Source organism: Rhodamnia argentea, chromosome 10 (genome assembly GCF_020921035.1).
Source record: "Rhodamnia argentea isolate NSW1041297 chromosome 10, ASM2092103v1, whole genome shotgun sequence".
Taxonomy (NCBI): domain Eukaryota; kingdom Viridiplantae; phylum Streptophyta; class Magnoliopsida; order Myrtales; family Myrtaceae; genus Rhodamnia; species Rhodamnia argentea.
The window spans coordinates 6,939,915-6,961,568 of record NC_063159.1 but is presented as its reverse complement, the minus strand read 5'-3'; the positions used below and the strand labels follow the sequence as shown (position 1 = coordinate 6,961,568).

At 40.2% G+C, this 21,654-nt stretch overlaps 1 protein-coding gene and 2 pseudogenes across 1 annotated transcript in view; 1 reads left to right on the top strand and 2 right to left on the bottom strand.

The window, feature by feature from the left end:
- The window catches only part of LOC115750563 (protein FAR-RED ELONGATED HYPOCOTYL 3), an 874,908-nt gene that overhangs the window by 676,913 nt on the left and 176,341 nt on the right, over positions 1 to 21,654 (bottom strand). The gene's annotated exons all lie outside the window — the stretch shown is intronic.
- Positions 5,363 to 6,631, bottom strand: LOC115750590 (annotated as a pseudogene).
- LOC115750557 lies at positions 9,589 to 13,660 on the top strand (annotated as a pseudogene).

Sequence of the window (21,654 nt, the reverse complement as noted above, 5' to 3'; positions counted from 1 at the left end):
CTCCTCTCGCTTTCTTCTCCTCCTCCTCCTCCTTGCGCTTCTTTATCTCCTTTTTTTTCATCTTCTCCTCCTCCTTCTTCTTGCTCTTTACCTCCAGCTCCTTCTTTTTTCTCTCCGCCGTCTACATCTTCCTTTTCTCCTTTGTTAAGGAATGTAGTTAAATATGTAACGGACAATTCAAAATTATTCCGTAGTTAATATTGTAACGTCCGTAGTTAATATTGTAACGGACTAATTTTGAATTAGTCCATTAATGTAGTTATATTTTGTAGTTAATATTGTAACGGACTAATTCAAAATACTTTGAATTAGTCCTTCTAGGAAAATTCTATAAATACAAACGCTATCCTAGAGTTAAGGATAAGCGAAACTCATTCTCAAACCTTGAGTCTATTTCTTACATGGTATCAAACGACCGGTAGGATCCTTGACAATAGCGACGCTATTTATTCTCTATCATTTTTCCATCTCTCATATTCACAATGTCATCTTCCACCTCCACTCGGTTGTGCAACACCACCTTAGCCTTAAACTTTCCAGTGATAATTTTCTATTGTGGAAAACTCGGTTGTTTCCATTGCTTCGTAGCCAATCCTTAATGGGATACCTTGACGGCACCATTATCCGGCCCACTCGAACCATCACCCCTACGGACTCCACTATTGCAGCACCAAACCCTACATATGATGAATGGATTCCAAAAGACCAACTTGTTTTTAGTTTGATGATATCTTCTCTTTCACCCGATGTTTTACCCTATGTGGTTGGATTAGATATCATTGCCGATGTCCGAAAGGCTCTACAAACCGCCTTCGGATCTCTATCACATACAAGCATTCTTCAACTTCATATGCAACTCCAGAATACATCTAAAGGTGACAAGTCTATCTCAACTTATCTCCGCGAGGTAAAATATATTTCAGATCAATTAGCTGCTGCCAATCGCCCTCTTGGGAGTGAAGAATTAAATGCCATTGTCTTCCGTAATCTTGGTTCTGATTTTTCTAACATTGTTGCTGCCTTGGCTACAAAACCCGATCCGATAACATTTCCCGAACTCCATTGATTGCTCCTCAATCATGAGCTTCGAATGAAGTCTCGCCACAGGCTTATAGAGGCAAATGTTACCGCTTACACTCCTCCATCATCCACCCCTCCTATTCAACCACAATCGATTTCCAATTTTCAACTTTCTACCACTCAAAATCTGCAATATCGTGGTCAAGGCAACCATCGCAATTATGGTAACCCAGGCAATCAATCTAAAAATAGAAAAGATCGATGCCAAATTTGTCAGAAATATAATCATACTGCCGCAAGATGTTCTTTCAGGTATTCACAGTCTAAAAATACTGCAATTCAGCCTATTGCTAACATGGTTGGAATTTTTCCTACTCCATCGCAGCGAGATTGGTTTCCGGATACTGCAGCCACTCACCATGTGACGCCCGACATTGCCAATTTGCGGATCTACGCACCACATAACCGTAACGAATCTCTTCGTGTAGGTAATGGAGTACATTTAGACATTGTTAATGTCGGTTCTTCCACTCTAAAAATTCATACCAACAAATCTTTTAATTTCTCGAATATCCTTCATGTCTCTACCATTACTCGTAATTTGCTTTCTGTTCACAATTTTACACGTGATAACAACCGCTTCTTTGAGTTTCATCTATTTCACTTTGTTGTGAAGGATTTGCAGACCGAAACACCATTGCTCCAAGGTTCGCTTAAGGATGGACTATACCGATTGTCAGGTCTTTACGCATCATCTCCATCTGCCAACACCATCTCACTTGACTCTTCCGCCATCGCCACTACTTGGCATGCCCCGAATGGGTCATCCCCAACAAAGCAAAGTGCGCTCGTTGATTCATTCAAATAATTTGCCATTTTCTACAGTTGATTTCAATAAATGTGCTTCTTGTTTGTTAGGAAAATCTCATAAAACACATCTACCTCCAACTCATAGCATTAGTAAAGTGCCTCTCGATTTAGTATTTACTTATGTATGGGGACCTGTTCCAATTAATTCCATTTCTAGTTATAAGTACTTTGTTATATTTGTTGATGATTTCTCCAAATATACTTGGTACTATCCTATTCAAAATCGATCTATGGTCCCTTCCATTTTCAAAAAATTCAAGACTATGGCTGAGAAACAATTTCAAAAATCCATCAAAGCTGTACAGTCTAATTGGGGTGGTGAATACGGAACCCTAAATAAAATTTTTTCTAACAATGGAATTATCCATCGTGTAGCTTGTCAACACACTCATGAGCAGAATGGAGCAGCTGAGAGAAAAATTCGTCATATTGTTGATACTGGCCTTACATTATTGGCTCATGCATCTCTTCTTCTTAAGTATTGGCCTTCTGCTTTTGAAACTACCATTTATCTTATTAACGGATTACCAACACCGATTTTAAATAATATCTCCCCTTTTCAAACACTTTTTAATCAACAACCGGAATATAAGTTTTTGAAAATATTTGGTTGTGCTGTTTTCCCTTTATTAAGGCCATACAATTCACATAAATTTTCACTCCGTTCTACTCAATGTGTGTTCTTAGGATATAGCCCATTGCACGTTGGTTACCGTTGTTTAGATTACAAAACTGGATGCATGTACATTGCAAGACACATTTTATTGAAAATATTTTTCCTTTCGCTACATTTGGTTCACATCCTTCAAAAATACTCTCACCATCATATCCTTGGCCGACGATCTCCACGACCGGTGTGTCCTCCCACGCGAACCATGGTGCTAATGGTAATATCCTGCCTTCTACGCCATCATGTAGCACCGCCCCACCTATCTTTGAAAAACAAGCACCGACATTATCAAATACTAATACTGCTTCAACATCTAACACGTTGGTTTCTAGTCTGTCTAATGATGGTACGGGTTCTAACGAGAATCTTTCAGATGCCTCCCCACCGCAAGCTATTCTAATACCTCCACAACCGGCTTATCAAGCACCGAGGACCCATCCAATGCGACTACGTCAGAACCCAAAGCCTAACAAGAAATATCCATTACCAGATATGAGCTTGATTGAAAAGAGTTCTAAAGAAGAGCCACGGTGCTTCACCGAAGCTAATAAATATGAAAAATGGAGGGAGGCGATGCTTCAAGAATTTAATGCTTCGTTATGTAATGGAACATGGATTTTGATTCCACCAAATCCCAAAACAAATATTGTGGGCTCCAAATGGATTTATCGAGTCAAGATACGTGCGCTTGGCTCAATAGATCGGTACAAAGCCCGTTTAGTGGCCAAGGGCTACAATCGCCAGGAAGGTATTGACTACACGGAAACGTTTAGTCCCGTCATTAAAGCAACCATCGTCCGTACAGTTATTTCATTGGCAGTGACAAGGAAGTGGAAACTCCGGCAATTGGATGTTAGCAATGCGTTTTTAAATGGTAACTTGACTGAAGAAGTCTACATGGCCCAACCTTAGGGCTTCATTGACAAAGAAAAGCCAAACCATATATGCAAGCTACAAAAATCCTTATACAGATTGAAGCAAGCACCGCGGGCTTGGTTCCACCGATTGAACATCTTTTTAGAAACACTGGGATTTATCATATCAAAAATAGATACTTCCCTCTTCATACTACATCGGCCTGATTTCTCCATTTACATGCTTATCTATGTCGATGACATTGTTATTACAGGATCAAACCCAGCATTTATTGAAGACACTATCGAACGCTTGAATAAAGAGTTCTTCATACGGGACTTGGGTGACCTTAATTATTTCCCGGGAATTGAGGTGCTCAAACATCCATCCGGGCTCCTCTTGTCACAACAAAAGTATGTTACAGATCTCCTCCATAGAACCGTAATGGACGGTGTTAAATAGGTTCACATACCCATGGCTACAAATACCAGTTTAATCAATCGGGGTAAGCCACTTGAAGATGCCGGTTTATACAGGAGCACCGTAAGAGCTCTTCAGTATGCTACCCTTACTCGCCCAGATATTTCCTATGCGGTAAATAAAGTCCGCCAGTTCTTGAAAGAACCAACAGAAGACCATTGGAGTGCGGTGAAACGCATCCTACGCTATTTAAAGGAAACCATTTCGCATGGCTACTTATCGCTTCTCAATCCTCCATAGAACTCCATGCATACAGTGATGCGGATCAAGCGGGTTGCCCCACCGATAGACGATCAATAGGAGGTTATGCAATTTATATGGGCCAAAATATGATTTCTTGGTCGGCTAAGAAGCAACATACCATTGCACGTTCCTCAATCGAATCCGAGTATTGAGCATTGGCAAATGCCACGGCAGAAGTGGTATGGCTACAATCGTTGTTATAAGAATTGGGCATCTCTCACTCAAAATCCCCTATCCTTTGGTGCGACAACCTAAGGGCAACGTATCTTACGGTGAATCCAATTTTTCATGCTAGAACAAAGCATATCGAGGTAGATTTTCACTTTGTCCGCCATTTAGTGTCACAATGCAAACTTGAGGTTCGCTTCATATCCACACGTGACCAAATAGCAGATATCTTCACCAAGCCTCTTACACGTTGTCGCCATGATCTGCTCAAATCCAAGTTGAAGATCATTTAGAAGACCTCCTTCAACTTGTGGGGGCCTATTAAGGAATGCAGTTAATATGTAATTGACAATTCAAAATTATTCTATAGTTAATATTGTAACATCCGTATTTAATACTATAACGTTGTAGTTAATACCGTAACGTACTAATTTTGAATTAGTCCATTAATGTGGCTATATTCTGTAGTTAATATTGTAACGGACTAATTCAAAATACTTTGAATTGATCCTTCTAGGAAAACTCTATAAATACAAATGCTATCCTAGAGTTAAGGATGAGCGAAACTCATTCTCAAATCTTGAGTCTATTTCTTACATCCCTATCCTTCTTCTTCTCCTCGGCAGAGACTCCGTCCGCACAATCCAGCTCCTTCTGCAGGGGCTCGGGCTCCTCCGGCCTCGGAGGAGTCTTGAACTTTCTCTGTCGGCCTTCTTTTCCCTGTTCCAGATAAGGCCGATTTCTTCCCCCATGGAGGGCCGCCGATGGGGTGAGATCGGGGTCCCCCCGAAGAGCGGGGGATGAATGGACAAGGCGAAAGAGGAGGAGACCAGCGAAGGTCATTGATAGGAAAAACTCGAGGGGAAGGAGTGTATTCCGAGGGTGGGGAGAGAGGAAGGAGTGCATTCTTAGGGCGGGGAAAGTGTGTTGTGCGAGCACGCGGGGGTATTTCTATCTAACGACCGCAGGGGGGAATCTCTCTCTCTCTCTCTCTCTCTCTCTCTCTCTCTCTCTCTCTCTCTCTCTACGTCTACCCGTCGCTTTTTTCTATTACGGTTATTGCGAATCACCAAGTATCCTCAAAAGTGAGATGGTGACAGGTGGCAAAGGGGGGCCCACCATCGCCCGCCTCTTCCCCCGCAGTGAGCTCTCCATCCAGTCGAATGGGTTCGCCGCGCCGTACATCTTCCTATACCCGAGGGCGCCGGGAGCTGGTCGGCGACGAATTCAATGTACGGGCCCATCGGGTCGTGGATCATCCCCACCCGCGCGCTCACGGGAGCGCGTCGCAGATGAACTCCCTCTCGATGTCCACGGCCTCTCGCACAATCCCCCTCACAGGCTCCTCGCTTGGCTTCCTCCTCGGCAGCGAGTAGAGCATGTAGGCAAAGTCGTAGTGGAGGCCCTCGTCCCGCGAGAGGAGCTTGTTCGAGAAGGTGAGCCCCCGCTTCTTGAGCCAGAAGATGGCGCGGAAGCGGTCGGAGAAGAAGACGTCCTCGACACAGGCGAAGGCGAGGAGGCGCTCGGTGAAGGACTCGGCGCCGTCAATCTAGCGGAGAGCCCACTCCGCCTTGTGGGCGACGGCACCGAAGAGGCGGTCCTTCTCGGCGGAGTCCTCGATGTAGGTCTCGAGGAGGAGGCTATACATCTCGGAGTGGATGTTCTCGATGGCGATCTAGAAGCCGTAGAAGGCACGCGCCTCGGAGAGCTAGACCTCCTTCAAGGACGACGCTGTCGGAGGTGGGGAAGAAGGAGAGGACGTGGGTGACGAAGTGGCGCTCGTCGGCGGAGAGGGAGTCGTAGTAGCAGAGGTCCTAGGAGAGGTCAACCTCCTCGGCGGTCCGTAAGGAGGACTCGGCCTTCTTGTACATCTCCCGCACCTGTGGGTACTGGATGGGGACATGCAGAAGAGGTGGGGGTTCGGGGCTAGCGGGGGTTCTTCCTCTTGGATGATCGACCGGCATCGTTTTCGCCTCCGGCGTTCGATCTCTCTCTGTGTAGAAATGGGCGACGGGTTTGGTTTTGGAACGTTGAGGGGTTGCGAATTTCGAGGTTGGGTGGGGAGAAATGGTTTGAATTTCGAATGGGGTAACCGTTTGTAACTATTTCTAATGGTTTAAGTACGCGTGTATTCCGTCAAGTTATGCAGCGCTTACGATTTTTAGCCATTTGTAATGGTTTAAGTACGTGCATCCGTCAAGTTGTGCCACACATACGATTTTTAAACTTCAATGAAAAGTCCCACCGCACGCTTAATAATAATAATGATGATGATGATGATGATAATGATGATGATGTGATGCTCATCTTAAAAATTACGCGCATTGCACGTTTTCACCGAGGCAAATTTGACCGTATTATAATGACTGAAATAATAAGCTAGTTCGACCCGGTTTAATCCCATAGTCATAGTTTATTCGAGGTTAAACACAACATCTATGGTACATTCATTTACATGAAGGCATTTTATTGGGAAAACTACTAAAAAAAATTCTTAAACCTACTGCCACTATGTCAATTTAGTTATACACTTTTCTTTTCCCTACACATTTTGTAATTGTGCCAATTCAGTCCATTTGATTGGCCGATACTTATGTGAAATTTACTAACAATAGTCCAGCTTTTTGTAATTTTCAGTTTTAAATCGTTTCTTTTTTGTCCTTTTTTTAGTGAACAACAAACGGGATCCGTGAGAAATTTATGAAATTGTCGGATGTCCTAAACAAATTGTTTTCCTACGGATAGACGGTCGGGATGTTGCCTCCCGCATATCCACCTGCAATCAAGTGCCAAGTGTGCTTGGCGTCTATTCAGCGTATACGCGTATAGCTTCACATTCCCTACGTGGTCAGTCGAGCCAGACTTGATGATGAGCCAATGAGAGAGTTTACCTATTGTTTGAATGAGTAACTAGTCATCTATGCCCATACTCCATGTCACTCGATTATTGAATTTTTCGTCCCAATCGAAGGCAAACACATGTATTACAAGTTTTGGATGACAAAAACTAGTCGAACCGTTTTCTATGAACTACGGAAAACAACAAATTTAGATTGGGAAAAAGGACTTACGTAAAAAATGAAATTATTCTATCCAATTTCTTGCTATCTGTTCGAATTAGAAGAATAAATGCCTCTATATATATTTTCTAGGGAAAATTTTAAACAAAGAACTGAAATATCCTTATTTTTTCACATAACAGCATGAAGAAGCCAAATTATCTCAAATAAGAATCTTTGGCCAGCCAATGAGCATGTGACTATTTTGGTCCTCGAAGAAGATGTACTTATTGGCACCTAAATTTTAATCGGTTTATTTTAAAAAAATAATTACAAAATCAACTTTGGGAATTTGTCCAAGCCTAGGGAATCATTTTTGTACAAAAAATAATTTTTCATACTTTTTGAAAGTAGAAAAATAATTGAAAAATCAATTAACATAGCATTTGAGGTCGCAAAAATATACACAAATAGTCAATATTTTTAATTTGATTTCCTTTTCATTTTGACCTCTTAAAACTTCAAAAGTTCAATTCAGGACTATTTGTCTCTTTATTGAGCAGAGGCTTGAATTGATCAAAAAATTATCGTTGGAATCATTTTATTTTGTAATTCTTGCATTTTTAGAGTCATGACATTGGAATTTGATATCATGCATTTCATTTTAGTCGTTAAGTTTGGAGAAATTGCACAAGTGCATGAATTGGACTTAATTGCATAAAATTCTTTCAATTTAGTCCCTGGTTTTCAATTAAAATGAAATTGGGCATTCTAGACATGTACCCATGCACAAATGAACATTTACCCAGAGGTTTTTTAGCTTTCTAAATCCATTGGTGGGGTTAGTTTGGATCGATTTCGCAATTTAGTGTTTGTATATTGTGAATTTCTTTTTCTGGTTAAAACTAAAATTGGGGTTTTTACAAAAATATGAACAATTTTTTCACAAAAGTCACATTATTAAATGAAATCCATGTCCTAGAATCTGATTTTAAAATCAATTCCGTGATTTTTGGACATTTGAGTACCGAATTTGAAGGACAATGCCAAACCGGGTCGACTGGGTCGGGTTGACCCAACCCAGTCAACCTGGTTGACCAACTCCATTTTCAGAAGCAAGAACAGAAGCCTTCTGCTATGTTCTTCTTCATCGCGCACGCACAGGGAACGCAAGAGGAGATAGCCATTCTACGCCCGTTTTATCCACATAGGAGGTAAAAAAAGACACGGCCAAACTCTCCTGAAGATCTCCGGCGCCGACATACCGAAGTGCAAGTGGGTGCACGTGAGGCGAGCGGCCCAAATCTCTTCTTGAGCGCTCCAATTTTTGGGCGAGTCGGTTGAGATGAGTTTGGTGATCTCCACTAGCCTCGCAATATCCATTGAAGGAAAGAGGATGAAATGCCTTTCCACCGGTGAAAGTCGGACCTTTTTCTTTTTAGACTGATATAAAATCTGTTTCAAGCCATTATTTAAGATAGGACGTGTGAATATCGGCATTTTAAAATAAGGACAGCATCCTTGGAGTCCACCATCCTTGTACATCAAATGGACAAGCCACGAAAACCCCTTATTTGGAATTTTCCATATTTCCTACCCTTTATCAAACATTTTTAATTTTCCCCCGTAAGTATTGTCTTATTTTTTCATGAAAATTTTATCTATCATCTCTTGATTTTTTTTTTTGGTCGATGATACTTTATTCAAACTTCATATTTTTTTTTTTCGTCTACCATCTCTTGATTAGATGCTCTTTTCTTCAACATTCCCAAGATACACTACCATATACAACATTTTACAAATATGACTTCTTAATGTCTTTCCTACTTTCTTCATAATCATTTTTATTTTTAAAGATTGCATAATAAATAAAGATTATATAATTTTGTTTTGTAAATCATTGCAGGTGCATTTATTTGGGGAAATAAATGATTACATGATATTTTCTTTAAAAAGATCGCTTCTATCACTTATAAAAACGAACGAATGAAAAATACCTCAATCTTACATAAACATATTTAGATATAAGTTATTGTCAATAATCAAAATATTTTTCGTAAATTAATTATTTTAAGCGATTAAATTTTTAGGAAATTTCGAGCGGAACAACCAAATCCTAGCTTAAACCTATCCCGAGAACATGTAACGTGCGATCACAGGACTGGCGGTTACTGTACGCAAATCTAGTACGTGCCGCACCGGAACCCAGCCCCAGTTTTTTTTCCCTTGGCTGTTGCTCATAAAACAGAGAGAGATTCACAAACTGCATAAAACAGAGAGAGATTCACAAACTGTAACGAGCTTGGAAAACAGTTGCCCTGTTACCAACTCAATTTTCAATTCGAAGCAAGATTTGATCAGCTTGCTAGAGAGAGGAAAATGGCGTCTTCCACACCTTCTCTGGCCCAGACGCAGGTTCCTCTGCCTCCGGACTCTGGGAAACCCGTCTCCGATCATTCTCTGAATTCGCTGCTTTCGCGAATCATCTGGCTGGATCTTCGTCTCGATTTCGGGCGTTGAGCTCTTGAGTTGAACCCTTCGTTATCGAGTTGCGAGGTTGGATGTTCTTCGTTTCTTTCCTGGCTGATTCTTGTGAGGTGCTGGAAAGGAAAATGCGATGCGGTGTGGTAGTTGTCAGATCGCAAGAAAATTGCTCGCGACGGAGCTCTTGAGTGTAAAACCTAATCTGCTGAGCGCTGAAACCGCTGCTTAAATCCGGTTGGCTAATTCTAGCTGCCTGTGACTTGGTGATTTTGTGTTAGTATTGTGGAATTGTGCTTGTAGACGGGCAATGGGAAAAGTTATTCTAGAAGCTGGCTATGGTAATGGTGCATTGGGACTTACCTTGAACTTGAAGGCTGATTGATGTAAAAAAAAAAAATTATGTAAATATACAGATCGTATATTGTATAGGTGAGGTATTTGTAATAGAAAGTAAATTTTCATCTTGTTTCGACTATCTTATAAGCAAGACAGTGGGATTTACTTCGTTTTTCACTTGTCTGTGTAAAAGCAACTCTTTCCATATATTTCTTTGGCTTCTAAGAGTCTGCATTTCATTGAGGTATAAAGGTGGATAAATTATCAATACATAGTAATTGGTGGAAGGAAACCATATGTTGGCACCCCATCTCACGTGCAAGCCGAATAAGAATTCAAAGGCTTAAAATAATTGGTGGAGGGAGACTATGTGTATTTGAAGAGCGTATAACCCTGTGGACTTATGTTGGATACATTAACGCATAGAATGATATACTTTCTTTTGCCTTTCCATAAGCCTTTAACAGAACTGTTGCCTATCTAGCATGTCTATATTTTCTTTGTTCTTCACGCATCTACAGCTTTTAGGGTAATGTTGAATGCTTTTTTCATCTTTTATGTTGTCGAATTTAGTTGCTTCAAGTGCTGATTCTTTCTTTACTACTTTGTAATAAAAAGTGTTTATTTCTCACCTGGTATCATAATCTGCTTGTTGTAGGTATATCAATTGCATTACCTAATTGGAATTCCTTGTCACGTGTCATTTGTACGTTAAGATCTATTTCATTGAATTTGTTCACATCCTGTAGGTGAAAAACCTGTAGAAGACGGAGCTCAACTTCCATTGGTTCCCATTCACTTTGTTACCTGTGCAATCAGCTGAATTTCTAGAACCCTCTTCAGATAGGCAATTAGTGATTGGTTTTGATTGTGAGGGTGTTGACCTATGTTGCTATGGCAAGCTTTGTATCATGCAGGTATGTACTCATTTTCAACGATGTTGACGTTTCATTAAGACATTCAGCATCATCCATCATACATAGGGTAATGATTACCATCAAACATCAACCACACGATTTGCCTTTTCGCCTTTTTGATAAGGTGTAAATATGACACCACTAACACTTTCGCTTTGCTATAGACGGCCTATCACCTGTATTAGAACAATAGATAGGCATAATATACAGGACAGATGGTTTACACAGATAGAGTCACATAATTAAACTAAAATGAAGCAATTAGGCTCAGGTTATGTTAATGTTCAGCTAGTAGGTTATCTAATTTCAATATTCCGTGGCAGACCGAGAGAATGATATGTGTGTGTACATACACAGATCATCTGATTTTATCCTAAGTAAATGTATGAAGTAATGTGGTAGGTCTTGTTCGCTGCAGGAATAATTTTCTGTGACCAGTTCATATATGCTGTCTAGAAGCAATTGGATCATATTTTCCATGCTGTGTTGCTTCCTTAGACTCTTTCTGTTCACGTTTTCGTGCTTGTAATCAAGAAGAGTTTCCAATAGTCCCACCCAACTCATTTTATTGAAAATTAGCATTTTTTTTTCTGATGATTCAAGTACCGTGGAATCTGCAGCTAGCTTTTCCAGATGCTTTATATTTGGTTGATGCCACTTAGGGAGGTGAGATGCTCATGAAGGCATGCAAGCCTGCACTTGAGTCTACATATGTCACCATAGTTATTCATGACTGCAAATGAGATAGTGAGGTCTCTAACTGATTTTATTTGCTTTTGCATCTCAGCCACTCTGACATACATTATGACACACAGTTCTTGTGCTTGGACATTTTATTTTGTAGGCTTTGTACTTCCAATTCGGCATCAAATTGAATAATGTTGTGGATACTCAGGTGAGCATTTTGTATGAAATTTTAGTCTTATGGTAGGCGTTGTCTTTCGTTTATGCAACTTGATGCAGCAATTGATTCAGGAGTGCTTCCTTAAGTTTAAAAAATTATTGGGAATAACAAATTGTTTCAATTTAAGCAGATTGCTTACATCCTTAGAGAGGAGCAAGAAGGAAGGAAGCAATTGCCCCATGATTACATATCTTTTGTCAGCCTTCTTGCAGATCCACGTTGTGGTGGTATAGTCCATCTTCCGTTATCGCTGTGGCTCTTACTTTTGGTTGGTGGACATACTTTTTTGCATGTTGTAGGATCGACAAAAGTGCTCTGGAACAGAACTCTATGGTTTACTCTCGTCTGCCTTAAACTCTACAAATGTAGTGGCAATCACAATTTTCCCTCTGCAAAAGGGAATTATTAGTTGTTAATTAACTCAGCAGCAGTGTCTATCCTTTCCAAATTCTGCCAAAGAGAATGTTGAATGCTAACTATCATCTCACACTAGATCTGACCCCCTGGCATACTCACATACTATCTGCTGAGTTACATTATGGATTTCTTAAGCAGAAACCAATCAAGAGATGATATTTTTTTAGTATGGTTCATTAGCTCAAAGTACGTGGCCAGTTCAAAGATAACTCCAGTTTCAACAAATACATAAATTTGCATGTTGGAAAAAAAGGGTTCACTACAGGAACAGAAGTGAAAAGATCTTAAGAAGGAACAAAATAATCTAATCGACTTCCAAAGAAAGAGGGAGCAATGCTCAAGGGACAATTAGCTCAATTGCAAAAAGATCTAGGTGGGATAAAAGAAATGAAAAGTGAACTTGTGAAATACAGTAGTTGCCAATCAACATGTGGAATCTATTGGGATAACTTAACACTTTGGCCGACAGCTGTCTTGATACGGATCCGTACAATGGCCCAATTCCATTCAGATGCTAGAGCTTCAATCCAATCGATCTCGATTGACGTCAGCAATTCGCGAAGGTCATTATAGCCATTGTTCATGACTACTAATGTGCTCCTTTTACATAAGTGCACAATGTGCTCAATGCAAAATATTATTTTTCCTTTCACTGATGTGCGTGTTTCATTTACAAGAGACCAAGTTCTGGACATACAGACCACCGTCTGAAATGATGACATGTGCAGCTACAGATGATGTTCGATTTCTTGTTTACATCTATCGCAAGATGATGGAGAAACTGAATGCTCGATCCTTGCGGTATCTGGCAGTTTGCAATGCTCTGTATTATTGATGTTTTTGCATCAACAACAACAATTATACTGATTGGCCATCTTTGCCTCTGATTCCAGGTTTAAATATTACAGATAAAACTGTTTTGGATGAGCTTTTGTTTATTCTGCATTTTTTGGAGACTGCTAGATGCATCGTGTGGGGAACTAGGGCTTGCATTTGTCCATTTTGTCACCCCATCCTCCTAAGTTATTTGATGGATTTCTGCTGGTATTTAGTATTCTCAGAGTTAGGATTGAGATGGGGAATCGTCCAAAAGATAGAAGGTTCGTGCAACTTTTTTTCCTGTTGAATGACTTTCTGAGGTGCTTTTTCAGAGCTCAACGAAGTTAACTTGGACAGTGTACTGGTTGCTTAACGTGACTGGCGTAAATCAAAACTGCTGCCATTAATGTCTTCTTCAAGTAATGTTGCTTTCTACATTGCATGGTTGCATCAAATTTAAGTTCCAAGTTTTTTTTAAAGGAGATGGAGCCAATGGGAAAAAGTGAAGATTCAGCCAACAAAAATGTTAACCCTGGCTTGGAAGTCCATAAGGTATGTAAAAACTTTCACGGTAGTGATGATTCTCCCTTGTATACATAACGCCAATCCTTTCCAGTCTCACGCAATCTCGTCCAAAGAACATTCATCACCATCTGACATTCCGTGCTGGTATAGTTGATAAAAAAAATAATTCCTTAAGTTAAATTATTGCGATCAATAATTACTAGAAGAACAAAAAAGTTCTCTTCCACCAACCATCATCTGTTAAACTATGCTCGAAGAGCTTTAAATATTACAAGGCATGAAGAATTACAATTTCTTAGTAGCTTGTGCAATCTCTCCCAATGCAGAACTTTTTCACCAATGCCGATGGAATAATGAGTCAACATATGTATGCATACGCCAACTTGATGTTGTAATGGGCCAATAAATGCTTACTGACGCACAATCAATTCCATCCTGCTAAAAAGGTTTACAATGTTGATTCAATGACTTTTAATACACATTCCACTAATAAGTGAACAGGATGTTTGGTGATTTCACAGCAGAAGAAACTCTTAGGTAATAGGATACTGTGTGAGAAGCCATGCTCTTAGCAGAGGACAGAAATAAACTGAACGCACGATGGACAATTAGTTAGATCCTGGCACCTTTCTAATGCGCTCTTCGTCTCAGCATCTTGTGGATGCTATGGTTAAAAATTGTAGGAAATACAATTTGTGGGCCAGGAGTGGCCTCTACAAAGGATGAAGCTCATTGTCGAGAAACCTGTCGAAAAGTTGAATCTTGGCCCAAGCCCAGAACATTTTGCTGCTTTTTCTGCTGTTCGGGCTATAAGCCAGACCATGTAGCATCCTAGGACTTGACTCGCTGCTTCTACAGAACCCTCGATGAATTTTTAACTTATGAAATAAGGTCTGAAGACAAGCAAGGAAGAAAAAAGCTCAACCAACAGCTGCATGAATATGTGATAATGCCATTAGCGTTAAGGAAAACAACCGTGCAATACTTAAATATCAGGTTTAAGAGAGACATAAACGCCATATGGCATCACTAATTTCACAAGCATGCCACTGAAGGACAAAGCTAGTCTCAGCAAATTAGGAACGGTAATGATGCTTAAATGAAAAACTAAAGCACCCAACTTGCAACTCTCAAGGGTAAGTAAGCTACGAATTCCAACTGCTGCACTTAATTCAATTTTCGGGAGCACCCGTGCATTCCGTTCTCCATGTTGAGGGTTAAATCTACGCACTGAGCACCATCGACACCAACGTTTGCATCCCCAAACACATGAAGTTTTAAACATTCGTCATCCAAGCTCAGCCGCCTAGGTCGAAGAAAATCTAGAAAAATCTTCTGCTCGCAAAACGATATGCTCCACAAAAGATTACGCCACGTACCTTCTGTTCGATATGAGGGACCTTCAGATTCACCTCTCTTTCTGCTCAAAAGGAAAACAGAATCAACCGACAGAATGAAGATGGCATTGCGCCAAATCCAGCTTCGCGGACGACAGAATTCGCATCAACGGCAGCGGTTTAACCGCAAAAAGAAGACAAAAAGATGAGCGGAATCGAAGATGACAATTCTCGAATCGTCTGGTCGAAAACCTTCATAAAATCCATGGCGGATCTGCATCAACCAGAGGAAGAACACGGAGATGAGGAAACGATCGTAGTAGCGAGCACATCTTCGAAGCGATGAGCCTCGAATCAATGCGGAGGATTACGGATAACGTCAGATCCAACAAAGGGAAAGAACCAGAGAAAGAGAGAGAGAGAGAAGCAGCTTTGATTTAAAGAGGAGAAAAACTACGAGTTTCAGATCCAGATCTCCGGTTCGATGCCGACGAACAATTCAATTCGAGCATTTAATCTCTCCAGCGAGACAAACATATCACTTCAGCAAAATAACAGATTTCGAACTATGGTGGCCATTATTTGTAGAGTGCATTAGCTCCTGAACAGTCCATGCACGAGCCAAGATTCACCTTTAAAGATGCTATACGATAATAATTACATCCTTAAAATTTTGAGCGCAAATGCCTTAAGTCTCTCCTACAAACTAGTTGCATCAACCATTCTCCGTCTCTCACTCTTCATTCCAACATCACCAAAACCCACATTTCAACCCACGTTGGTTGGTACTAGAGATAGAGAGATCCGATCATGATGTTCTTCCTCACCAATTTCCGCGACATCCTTATTATTTGTTGGCAAATCTCCAGTCACTTTATGCTCTTCCTAACAAACATAGCATTAGGAGCCAACTGCGCTCCCTTGAAAGTACTTTTTTCGTCTACTAGGTTTTTCCCGATCTTAGCAAACCAAGGACGATTTCTCTTCTCGTCGGAAATGTGGCAACGAATCTCCTTTTGTCATCTGTCCATGTAGTTTGGGAAACCAGTTCTAATATCATTTGCAACGCCAAAATCTTCATCACCAAGAATAAGCTCATGCGATACCCATTGAGGCACAAAGGCTGGCCTTTGGTTGATAGATCATAGAAAAATGATATTGTTGCAACATGTCGCGGCCAATTTAGCTTGGGCAGCCTCTCGAGTTAGACATATAAATCATTTCAATATAATAATTAGTTTCGGCATGCCACGATCATCGTTAAGAGAACAAGATCAATTCCCAGTTAACTTATGAACGAGAGATCAAGCATGCCTTCTGAGATTTTTTAATATGATTTTGTTCCCGAATTCCTATCAGAAATACTCCGACGGCACTTTCACAAACTAATTATGTTAACTCTTTTTCATCCCTCGCTCTTCATCCCAACACCACAAAGCCCCTCTTTTCGGTCCAAACAGATATGGGAGAGATCGAATCGCGATGCTAGCCGGGACTCGACTCATTTTTTTTGGCACCACATCTTTTTTATTATTTTTTTTTGGCACCACATCTGGTAGTTGGATGATTCATCCACGAAGAATGATGATAAATTAGGGAAGGCAACAGACCTAAAGTGCGAATTAAAAATTGGAAAAAAAAAATTCAAAATTTAGAGATGTCTATAAAAGATTTTTTAAATGACAAGTGGACGAAATTTACTGAAGGGGGGAAAGAATAAAAAATGGAATGAAAATTTGCAAATAATAAAGAGATACCAGCAATAGAAGTCGAGAAACCCTCGGCTGGTCTCGGGGCGTCGTCGTCAAAGCTCGGAAAGCTCCCAAGCTTCGCTTCCAAGGGATTGGAGCTTTTTTCGCACCATCTCGCTTGGCCCTTTCGAAGATCAAGGTTCCTCTCTCTCTCTCTCTCTCTCTAATTGGTCGAGTTTTATCAGCGATCACTGTGTCGGCGTGAGCTTTCTGACACCACTGTGTCTTTCGTTGCTTCCCTTGTCGTTTGACAGACGGCGGCAAGCATGGCGTCTTCACTCGTGAGACGGCGCCCGGCGCTCTCTCCTCTCTTCTGCATGAGGTCCCTCTCTTGGAATGACTCCGTCACCGCCCATTTGGCCGCCAGTCGCTGCCGAACCCTAGACGAACTCTCGAAAGCCCTCAGCACGTGCGCGGTGCCGAATGAATATCCTCCTCCTCCTCCTGCTCCACAACAACCGACGCCTCCGCCGACTGATTTCTGGGCTTTCAACCGGAACCCAGATGAAGGGGTGCATCAAAATCAGGACTTTCACCCTCAGAACAGAGGCATCAATGCTAGTAGTGGTCAATGGAGCTCGCCTCCGCTGCCGCCACAACAGCTGCAAGGGAGTGCTCAGTTTGGTTACCAGGATCAGAGCCAGAGCCCGAGATATCCCAATGCAGCATTATACATGTTGAACATGTAGTAGCAACTGCCATGGTAAATTTCCTTGCCTCACTCTGAATTTCGACCCACTACATGTTCAACATGCCACTTAAATGTTATATCGGGAATTTCTGACACAAGATCGCAATATATTCCACGTCACGAGATTCAGAAGCTGGACACTTGTGCCGCTATTCTTCTAATGGTGAGTAGTAGCAGTTCTCTGCTTCTTAATGGGGCATACGTTCCTGAAGGTACGTCATTGTCCTACCTCTTAGCCGATTCTCCTATCATTGTCGCCAATCTATGGGAAGTGACCGGCAAGGATATCGACCGGTTTGGCAAGGCCATGCTGGATGCATGGTTGAAGGAAAGGTCAAATTCCACTGGTTGCTCTCCCTGTAGTTCCTTGGCAGATGAACTCAAGTCAATCGATTTAAAGAACAACGGAGGTAATCCCAGAAAGAAGCCATCCAAAAAGAAATCGCCGGAACTTTCCGATACCGGGATATGTTCAGATACTTGTTACAATAGACTGATCGTTGGATCGTTGATGGGTTAGGCTCGTGAAGCTTGCACTCTGCCGTTCTTGACCGGTGCGTCACCAGTAGGTTATGGTGTTCCCTCAGGAATAAAGAGAAAGATGGATGTATAACATTGTAGTTATTCTTACCATATCCTTGAGTTCCATTTTTCTGAGGAAAAATCTAGGCCTAGATCACCCTTTTGCAGCTATACAGTACAAGGATTCTGAACGAAGTGGGAACAAATGTTAGTCCCCCATGAAAGATATTATGATAGTTTCCAAGTCCTATATAGAATTTCCATACTCAATCTCCCATTTTACTTGTCGAATCTCTCCTCGCTTCTATTGGAAACTTCAGTTTGAGCTATTTCGGCATGTCGTCTTCTGAGAGTAGAGAGTTTTTTTTTTCTTTCTGCTGGTCTGTGGAGAGCAGCGCAATGAGTGATTTTTTTTCCAGACCGTATGTGTTGTAAATACGATGTTAGGTGAAAATGTAATTACAGGAACCATAAAAACCTAAACCCTAATTTCGCTTGTTATGTTTGTGATGAATACATGGAAAAATTATTTAATCAGTTCTAAGCCTATTATACGCATGCTACTTCAGTCTCAAAAATTTCGATTTTACCAATGTAGTCATAAGACTTTACTCAAAATCCAAATGTGTTCATTACCATCAATCTTCACCTAAAATTGCTGATGTGGCGGTTCGGTCATCTCCGGCCATCAAACGTGGCATATCGCCATGTTGACGATTTTAAGTAGAAATTGGCCGAAAAGACTACGTTTAAATTGTTTTTTTTTTTTTTTGGTGACCCGGGGAACCCCCACACGGCCGGCAGCCGGGGGGTAAACCCCGGGGGCAACACGTGCTAGCCACCATACACGTGCCACCGATTAAGTCACCTTGCAACGCCTCCGGGATTCAAACACTCGACCTTTTGCAAGAGGAAGAGTGCGCAAACCAGCGGCGCCACCTAGGTGGGTGGTAACTACGCTTAAATTTCGCGCAAAGTTTTAGGATTAAATTGGCAAGATTGAAAAGTTTAGAACTGAATGACATACATATAGTGTATATAAGATTAATTGAATATTTTTTTCGCTTATTAATACTCAGAGAGAGAGAGAGAGAGAGAGTCTTTGCTCCTCACCCAATTTCAGTACTAACATCACGAAGATTAGAGCAGCGGTCACTTTTATTTGTTTAGCGTCAAGGGAGATGATCTTTTTGCTTAATTCTTTGACGGTGGCCATGTGCCATAGTAAGAATCGACATACTTTCATCCATTACGGGTCAAACAATAAATATGTAATCATTTTGATGATGACACGAGTTGATATGGGAAAGTTTACCTAATCGGTCCCGGCAAAATTTCACGAGAAGGACTACATTAAAATTTCAAGAAAAGATTAAAGATTAAATTATCATAATTCAAAAGTTTAGAACTAAACCGCAACTCGTATAATTAATTTTGTATTGATTAGAAAATTTCTCCAATTGATTTGAATGAAATGATATGAATATAGTGAAACGATACAAATTGTTGCTATTGGGTCAAAGTGTTTTTACTAATGGAGGGTGTCTTGAGGACGATGAGTTAATTACAAAATATAACAAACATTAATTTGCAAGCTTAGAAGATTGCAAATGCGTATTCTAAGAAAGCTATTAGTTTAAATTTGTGTGTTAATCTAGGGTAAAATTACCAAAAAAGTCTTTGACATATTGCAATTTTGTTAATTTAGTCTTAAACTTCTTTTTTCTACCGATTGAGTCATAAATCTTTCGCATTTGTGCCAATTCAATCAATATAACCAATTTTTAATAATATTTTAATTTTTATATATTAAAAGAAAGAGAAAGAAAAGAAAAAAGGACAATGAAAAGAAAAAAAATTAAAAAATTAAAGTATAAAAAACGTTACTTAAAATTATCTCGATTAGCGCCAGCCCTCCCACGTCGCCTATTTCCAATCAAAATTAATTGAATTGACTGAAATGACACAAAATGTAAAATATGTATTGCTTCATTGGTAAACAGAAAAAAGTTTATGACTGAATTGATAGAATTTTTTTTTTTTTTTACAATCCTACCCTTAATCCGTGTCTTGAGTTATTTTGACACCATTGCCACATTAATACCAATTATGCCACTACCTTCCTTGCATATATGTCCATGGTGTAAAAGGAGTCATTCTTTTATTGTTGTTGTTATTATTATTACTACTATCGCATGTGTTTCTTCTCAAGTCAGCTGCGATTCCTATGTCGATGGAGTGACTGGGGATCCGTAGCTATCTTTGCTGCTACGGCACCGCTTCAGCGGGAAAGTCTCACTGTCCTTGAGACTAAAACGAAGTCTGGTTGCATGGAATCGCTCCATACATGGGCCTGGACAGGCAAGCCGGGCCCACATGGACTTATGGGCTTGCCGAGGCCCGCAAAGGCCCGAGATCACGAGCTTGTTCATGTGTCCAGGCCCGCCTACATGGCCTCATGTGGATATTTCCAGAAAGCAAAAAAAATTACGTAACGAAATTCAAATGGATAAAACTCCGAAAAAGTATAAAAATAAATTAACAAACAGCATAGGAGATGCAGAATTGTAAGACGTTCCAAACTTTCCTTTTCAAAGACAATTTTTACTGTGATTTAAGAAGGTGGATAGACCGAAGGTGGGTTTTTTTCCAAAATAATTTTTTAAAAATAAATATTTACAAAATTATTTTTTAAAAATAAATATTTACAAAATTATTTTTTAAAAATAAATATTTACTGATTTGGGCTTCGCTCGGCGGTTGAATTGCCGAGCGAGGCCCGCTCGGCAGTGGGCCTGCCGAGCAAGGCACAAATCCGGCCCGCATTCCTTTTTTTTTTTTTAATTTCGTATTTTTTTTAAATTATTGATACTTAGAATATTTATTTTATTTATAATTTTTTTTTCTTGTGAAGCTTATATTTATAACATTATTAGCAATAATTAATGTAAATATTTATTAAGATATATAATTAATAAATAATGTTGTGATATAATGTAATATAACCGCGGGAATATGTTGGAAACCGCAATAATAGATAGATGGGAAACCGTAGCAAAAGAGTTAAAAACCGCATGGAAAGATTAAAAATCGCAGCAAAAGATTGGAAACGAGTAAAGAAATGGCAAAACTTTGGAAGAGCATATCTCATCGCTCAAGCGTCCGTTTGAGACGAATTTTTTTTTTTATTTCACGTAAATTTTCGAGACGAGATCTTGAAAAAATTCGTCTCAAACGAACGCCAGAGCGATGAGATATGCTCTTCCAAAATTTTTCCCATTCTTTACTCGTTTCCACTCTTTTGTCGCGGTTTTTAATCTTTCCATGTAGTTTTTAACTCTTTTGCTGCGGTTTCCCAAAAATACTAAAAAAATAGGAAAACCCATCTAGACGATCTCGAATCGCAAAAATCCATCGTTTTTAACTTTTTTACTGCGATTTTCCAAAAAATTACGTGAAATAAAAAAAATTCGTCTCAAACGGACGCCCGAGCGATGAGATATGCTCTTCCAAAGTTTTGCCCTTTCTTTACTCGTTTCCACTTTTTTGCTGCGGTTTTTAATCTTTTCATGCGGTTTTTAACTCTTTTGCTGGGTGAATATTGATTATGACGTCGTTTCGCTTCAACCGACCGAATTTGAGCCCA